Source organism: Vicia villosa, linkage group LG5, assembly GCF_029867415.1.
Source record: "Vicia villosa cultivar HV-30 ecotype Madison, WI linkage group LG5, Vvil1.0, whole genome shotgun sequence".
NCBI classification, from domain to species: domain Eukaryota; kingdom Viridiplantae; phylum Streptophyta; class Magnoliopsida; order Fabales; family Fabaceae; genus Vicia; species Vicia villosa.
In genome coordinates, this window is record NC_081184.1 from 78,410,372 (window position 1) to 78,418,921 (window position 8,550).

An 8,550-nucleotide genomic window follows, 5' to 3' on the forward strand; every position below is an offset into this window, starting at 1 on the left:
AAGTCACCATCACGGGTGAACCTAAACTCACATCGTCCCACTCAACTTATCCCCAGTTATGTCACTTACTACATACCGACTCTATCGCCTCCATTCACCTATTACTATACCAACCCACTGCCCCCTCCGATTCCAACAACCAACCTCTCAATGCTAAGGAACAATTCCCTCCTACCCTTGCCCCCTACATCCAAGCGGTCTTACAGTCCCATGCCAACATCTTTCAACCACCAAAAGGATTGCCCCCTTCCCGACCCCACAACCACCACATCCCAATTCAACTAAACAGTGCCCCCGTCAATGTTAAACCATACCGCTACCCACACTCTCAAAAAGAAGCTATGACTACCATCATTAAGGAAATGCTCACCGACGGTATTATTAAACCTAGCAATAGCCCATATTCCTCACCAGTCCTCCTTGTCCGAAAGAAAGATGGTACTTGGAGATTTTGCGTGGATTATCGCGCCCTTAATGCCCTTACTATCCGTGACCGTTTCCCTATCCCAACTATTGATGAACTCTTTGATGAGTTAGGTTCTACGTCTTTGTTTACAAAGATTGACCTACGGTCTGGCTATCACCAAATTAGAGTGACCCCATCGGATACGCATAAAACAGCATTCAGAACCTTTGACGGGCACTATGAGTTCTTAGTTATGCCCTTTGGGTTGACTAACGCTCCTAGTACGTTTCAAGCGGCAATGAATGATCTTTTACGCCCTTACTTAAGAAGGTTTGTTTTGGTTTTTTTTGATGATATTCTTATCTATAGTTCTTGTTTAGCTGACCATGTTCATCACTTAAACCTGATTTTAAACTTACTTTCTACTAACCAGTTTTATGCCAAACTGTCCAAGTGTGTGTTTGCTGTGTCTTCTGTTGAATATCTAGGTCACATTATTTCTTCAAGGGGTGTAACACCAGATCCATCTAAAATTCAAGCTGTGCTAGATTGGCCTAAACCGCGATCGCTCACAACACTCCGAGGATTTTTGGGTCTCACGGGGTTCTACCGACGTTTTGTTCGCCACTATGCCTCTCACGCCGCTCCCCTCACCGATCTACTGCGTTTCACTCATTTTTCATGGAGTCCACAGGCTGAATTAGCATTTACAACATTAAAGAAAAAAATGACGGAAACACCTGTTCTAGCTCTTCCAGATTTTTCCAAGACTTTCACACTGGAAACTGACGCGTCTGCCATCGCGGTGGGTGCTGTTCTCTCCCAAGATGGACACCCTTTGGCCTTTTTCAGTAAGAAAATGTGTAACCGTCTCCAAGCCTCTTCTGTTTATGTGCGAGAAATGTACGCCATCACGGAAGCTGTAAAGAAGTGGCGTCAATATTTCATCGGGAGACATTTTCATATTTTTACTGACCAAAAGAGTCTGAAGAACTTACTTGTGCAAACCATCCAAACTCCGGAATAGCAGAAGTGGGCAGCCAAATTGCAAGGATTTAGTTTTGACATTTTCTACAAACCGGGAAAACATAATCAGGTTGCCGACGCCCTGAGTCGTCAATACACAGAACAAGCAGCAATATTCTACACCATCTCATCAACGGTCCCTGCGATCCTTGAACAGCTTCGTGACCACTACCTAAAGAATCAACAAGGGCAAGATTTTATCAGTAAATTCAATTCTGACCCGCAGATGCATACCTTGTTCCGATTCAAGGATAATCTGATTTTTTACAAGGAAAAAAATCTACATACCTTCAATTCCGTCACTTCGCCGATCCCTACTTCACGAATTTCATTCGACCACCATGGCGGGACATTCCGGAATTCAGCCAACATTAGCGCGAATCTCAGCCTCTTTCAACTGGCCTGGTCTTCACAAGGATTTCAAGGACTTCATCCAGTGTCGTGACGTTTGTCAGCGTAACAAGTACATGCCAAAAAAGAAACAGGGGTTACTTCAACCGTTAGACATCCCAAAGCAAGTATGGGAAGACTTATCGATGGACTTTATAATGAACTTACCACCCTCGTTTGGGCATACCGTCATCTGGGTGATCTGCGATCGTTTAAGCAAGTTTGTCCATTTCATAGCACTACCAACCCATTTTACTGCACCAGATCTCGCCGCTCGTTTCTCCGTAGAAATCTGTCGCCTACACGGAATTCCATCCTCCATTACCTCCGACCGTGATCCTCTTTTCCTTAGTCATTTCTGGAAAGAAATCTTTCGTTTGCAAGGGACGACCCTGAAACATAGCACGGCCTATCACCCTGAGACAGATGGTCAGACAGAGATAGTAAACAGGAGTTTAGAGACTTACCTCCGTTGTTTCGCAGGGGATCAGCAGCGCAAATGGTTCAAAGTTCTCCATCTCGCAGAGTACTGGTACAATACTTCGTTCCACTCCGCCATAGGCATGACTCCATTTGAAGCTCTCTATGGCCGCCCTCCCCCAACTCTGTTAGACTACACCAAAGGCACAGCTACAAACACAACAATAGACTCCTTGTTAGCAAACAAACAAGAGGTTCGAGCACCTTAAAGGCCAACCTTCAACGAAGCAAACAATATATGGCTAAGCAAGCAAATAGGAAACGAATTGACTGCAACTTTGAAGTCGGCGACTTGGTGTTACTTCATCTTCAACCTTATCGACAGATTTCGGTTCAACGGAGATCCTCTCAAAAATTGTCCCCACGTTTCTTTGGCCCTTTCACCATTTTGCGCAGAATCGGAGGCGTGGCGTACCAACTGGATCTTCCTCCTTCATCAAAGATCCATAATGTTGTGCATGTTTCTCAGCTACGCCGCTACCGAGGTCCTACTCCTCCTTCTGATTTCACACCATTACCGCTTTCTTCAATCACTGACATCACAGACAACGATCACGACAAAGCATTAGATGTTCCTACCCATTCCCTTGTTTCTCCAACTCAGAGTGCACGGTCTCAGACGACTCCGCCGGTGGGCATGGTTACCAATGTTTCCGAAGAACATGGAGAGGATCTGATAACAAATGACTCTCAGAGGAAGGAAAAAGAAAAGACTCCAAGTGAAGTAAATGAGCAGACTACTTCACCTACTACACTTATCCACGCATGTGATAAGATTTTGGAAAGTACCAACACGTGTCCCACTCTCACAGTTCCCAAAACGCACATGCATCCATCTGCTAATGAACAACTTCCTGACACAAACCTTGTGGACAAGGTTCTTATCGGGCCGGGAAGTAGTGATACAAGGCCCAAACGCAAAATAACTAAACCTTTATGGATGGAAGATAATATCATGTATTAGTACTATTTTCTGTTTTGTTTATTTTATTTCCCTTAAGTGGCTGAAGCCCAATTACTATTAATATGTAATAGTCTCTTTAGGCCCATTGGATCTTTCCTTGTAACCCTAGTATTAATACTCAATGAAAAGGAATCTACTGCAGCTTTTGATCAAAACTCTTTTACCTTCTTAGCGTAGTTTTATCTTTATCCAATGGTGACAACCCTAAAAGGGTGATAGCTGCAGAACCTAACCTATCATGTTGTATGAGCTGAGGGAGAGTCGTGTTGTGGCTTGTAAGGATGTTTATTTGAAGTGAATTTGTGTGTATTCTGAGATGGTGATTGAGTGTATGAAGGTGAAGTAGGTTCAGAGTTTTGGTTTTGGATTTTGAAGGTGTTAAGGGAATTTGTTTGGTTTTTGAGGGATGAATTCTGCAGAGGTTTTTGTGTATTCGTTGGTTTTCTCCCTTTTTGTTGTTGCTGGTTATGCTTGTTTTATAGATGGATGAGGCAAAAATTGGGGGGAAAAACTTGAAGGATTTGAAAACTTTTAGTATGCTGACTCTATGCTTTTTCTATGCAGGTTTTGTTATGGTTATTTAAGTGTAACGTTTGGCTGTTTTGAGCAGGGTTTCTTGGACTGTTGTGGCAGTATTTCTAGGCTAGTGGTGGAGCAGAGTGGACCGCAGAGCTGATGGACAAAGAGCTGGTTTTTTTTGCTTTTTTTTTTAAGAAATAACAACAACAACTTTTTTTTTGTTCTTTTATGTATGTGATGGGCCTAATGTATTTTTTTAATGACTGGGCCTCATAAAAAAGAATGCTGTAAAAAAAACTTACTAATGTTCTATTGATGAAAAAACATGTATTGAACTTAGTTTATATTATATGGTTTTCTTTTAATTCTAAACTTAAATTGAAGATTAATAATAATTTAATTATTAAGTCAATCAAAAAATAAAATTTTAAAGAGAAGATGCAAGTTGATTTATTAAAAAGAAAAATGTAATGATAAAAATGAAATTAAAAAAAATGCAAAAATTGAACTCAATATGCTAACTATGATTATGAATGATTTTGATGCAAAAACTAAAATGATCACTAACTGAAACGATGAGAGATTAATCGCAAATTTCATATTGATTAGAAACGCAACGCGCGAAGTCGAAACTTAATATGGATGCAGATGAATTGATCAATGCTAATGTGAATGAATTAGATGAAAATGTTTAGGGCAAAATTAGGGGTATGACACCTGGGATATTTGTTCCTCTTCAAACCATAATGGCTGATCCCCTCAAAAACACCAGTAAGGCTGAAGCTGCTCACACCGCTGGTAGTGACCCAACTGAAGAGGAGATTAACAAGGATGGACAAGGGATTGCTGAGAATACCAATGTTATTGAGGATGTAAATGACATTGAAGATAATGAGCATCATAAGACCAATACTGAAACTGGTACTAATGTGGTAGACTTAGATGGGTACTCTGATAACGATTTACTTAGCTCCTTGAATCCAATTGTAGCCAACATGCTAATGACAAGAAGAGAAAGAAAAGCTGGTTCCCAAAGATCCCCTAAAAGGAGTACATAAGTGAAAAGTGTTGCGAAAGACGCTGCCAGGAAGAAAAGTACTTCATCTGGTCCTATTAAGAGCAAAGCTGTAACTAAGAGCACAGGGGTTGGTCCATCAAAATCTTGGAGCAAGGTCGTTCCAAAGAAATTTTTGAACTTGAGTCTGATGTTGAAGTGAATGTTCCTGACATCCCATCAAGGAAGAAGCCTACAACCAGCAAGCTTGCTGCAGGTATTCTTGAAGTCCCTATTGATAATGTGTCATTCCACTATGCCTCTAGTGCCAGCAGGTGGAAATATGTGCTCCAAAAGAGATTAACTATTGAAAGGGAGTTGGCTGCAAATGCTCTTGAAAACAAGGAGGTCTTAGAGCTAATTCAAGAAGTTGGACTGCTGAAAACTGTCTGCAATCTTCCTAAGTGCTATGAGAAGCTGGTTAAAGAATTAGTGGTGAACCTATCTAAAGATTGTAGAAACAGCAGGAGTGTGGACTTCAGAAAGGTGTTTGTGAGAGGTAAGTGTGTATCATTCTCTCCGTCTATGATTAATAAATTCTTGAAAAGAACAGAGGAAGCTCAAACTGAGCTTGAAGTAACAAACAACAAGGTCTGTCAAGTGATCATAGCCAAGCAGGTTGAAAGCTGGCCACAAAAAGGGAAGCTAACTGCAAGTAAGCTGAGCTTCAAGTATGCAATCCTTCACACGATAGGAGCAGCTAATTGGGTTCCAATAAATCACAAGTCCACTATTTCAACAGTACTTGGGAGATTTATATATGTTGTAGGATCAAAGGCAAAGTTTAATTATGGAACATATATCTTTGACCAAACCATGAAGCATGTTTGAAGCTTCAGTATTAAGGGTCCAATTGCTTTTCCATCCCTCCTGTGTGGTATAATTATGGATCAATATCCAAACATTCTCAATGAACATGAGTGTAGCGGGGAAAAATCTGAGATCTAAGCCATAAATTGACTCGACTCAATATTTCAGTGAAAGTCGCCACCGCGCTTTATTGTTTCCAAAGGAAATGGGAAAAGAACGAAAAAAACCAAAGTTTGTTTTTAAAACAAAAAGAGATCTTAGGTACGGGTGTTGATTATACAAGGGGAAGGTTTTAAGCACCCCTCATATCTGTGGTACTCCACAGGAACCTTTTTGAAAATCTGTGTTTATATAAAAAAAAGATATCGTGTGCAAAAGAAACAGTTTGTTTGATTTTTAAAATAAGCTCGGCAAGACTATGTCTTGTGCCTACATACCTCCTCGGTGCAATGGAGAAGTCAGAGCTAATGTAGTTCCGCTTTTAAAAGGGAAAAAAACGTTTTAAAAGGAATAAGCACGTTTACCATCGTCGGGGCGAATACTCAGCCATTGATTTTAAACATGAGAACGAACGAATTCTTTGCGTCACTAATGAGAGAAGGGCGCCAACTCGGATAAAATCGACAAGTATGCCACTAGCTCTCTCACGTGGAAAAGATTTCGTCGTGTCAATCAATATTAAAATCGTGGGGTATCGCAACCAATGACAATGATTAATCGTGCTTACTTTTGAAAGAAAATGCCAACAAGGGCTAAATATAGTTTTAAAGAAGATTTTAAAAGGGATTTCAAACATAAGAAGTTTTTTAGAAAAAGAGAGGAGACTTTGAAAATTTAAGAAGTGGAAGGAGATGAAGAGGCTATCCTAGTGCGAGAAAATAAAAGTTTAGGGAAAAACGATCTGACCAAAATAAGAAGTCGACACTTGACACATTGAGTCAAGGAAGAATTCCCATCCTTTGGACTACCCACACAAAACCAAAATTACCACTTAGGGACCAAAATGAACTTGCAAATCTTCGAAGAATCACATAAGTTTCTGACAGAAATCGGACAGAGTAACGGTTGCAAATGGGCGAAATCCTTATCTTAGTGCTTTGTAATTAACCTTCAAAGACTTTTCGAGGAGATACCTACACACATCACAACAGCAATCCAACCAGACAAAATAACAAGCAAGATAACAGTCAAATAATGATACACAGTCCATTGGTCCTTAAGTGTTTTTTAGGTTTCATCTTGTTTATTAATGTTTTAGCACAAAAGTAGAGTATGGTCCAAGTGGACAAAAAGAAAATAGCGGAAACATAAACATAGCGTCCAAATGGACAAAGAGAAAATAGCGGAAACATAAACATACGTCCAAATGGACAAAGAGAAAATGGAGGAAACATAAACATGATGAAATGATAAAATAAAGCATAAAGCGAGAAATAATAAAGAACAATATAATAAAGTGCGGAAATTAAAGTTAATTGTTAAAGATAACCATCTTGAAACTTGTTAAGTATGTTATCAAAGTTAGTAATGAAGATTGATGGTGAGTGAAGGATGTTCTCGGATTTAAATTCAATGAAAGTTTATCAGAAGCTTGATAAAATCATAGCGACTACACGATAAACTTCCATAAGTCTTAAATCAACCGCATACAATTCTCTTCCATGTTTGATCTTTTTATTCGGGACACGAAATGTTGCGCTATGTTAAGCAGATCGCCAAGTGATTTATATAGAAATCACCCTACAACGAGGCCGGTCAACAATCTTTGTGCTAATGCATGCTAGAAAACGATATGTAGATCGTTCTCCAAAAGCAATACCGCACGAAAAGAAAATAGGTAGCGGTCTCGTCTTCATCTAGAATCCAAAAGAATTCCAAAGATGTTGAAGATTTTCATCGACCAATATAAAAAGAAATAAAAGATGGAATCACATTAAAGGTTCCTTCCATCTTTAAGTTCAATCACTTAATATTGCGGATTAAGATTTTCATCCCATCAACGCCCTAAGTCCATTGAATTTAAAGAGGAATTAGACCTCTAAATTTGTGATTCAAAGAAAAATAAGAATGGAGTAGAAGAAGAGAGATATATTGAAAAATCATCACAAAAACTCTCACCAAATGGATCATCAAGTATTAAATCAAAAAAAAGAAATTAAAACTATTTTTTTATATTTTTGATATAAAATAGAGAAAAATAATACTAATATATATATTTTTGTATTTTTGAAATAAAACACAAACAAATTTTTTAAAGAAAACAAGTAAAAACTTAATAGAAACAGCAAAATAAAAGGGAGGTTCAAAAAAGAAGTACTAGGCCCAAGATCAATTCATCAGGCCAAATACGGGAGAAGTGCAGGCGCTGAGATGGTAGTGCATCAAGCAAATCGCACTGGGCTCACTTTCAAGGCCCAACATCAGATCCAAACAGAACTTTAAACAAAAAATAGGTCATATGGAGCATTCGGCCGTCCCCTTCCACATATTTCTTTTCACGCTTTTTCTCTCCTCTGTTCAGAAACCAGTTAACTTCATTCCAATTCAACTCATATTCTTCATCAAACAAGAACAAACACCTGCAATAATCAAACACAACAACACATATCAATAATTTCTAAACCAATTTCTCAGAACAAACAGTCACAAACATCAACGATTTGAGACGCAAAACGAATAGAATCGTGTGAATCAAAAATGCGAAGAGAAGTCGTTGTCTCGTCGCGTCGGTGGTGATGATGTTGATTCGAATTTGCGTTTGCTGCAGTTGTTGTGTGGTGGCTAAAGATGCGATGTTCTACGCCGATGCTGTTGTCGGTGTTTCGGTGAATCACTGTTTTGCAGGTTCAGATGTATGTTTAAAGTTAAAAGAAGCTGAAGGTTAGGTTGAATCAAGGTGTG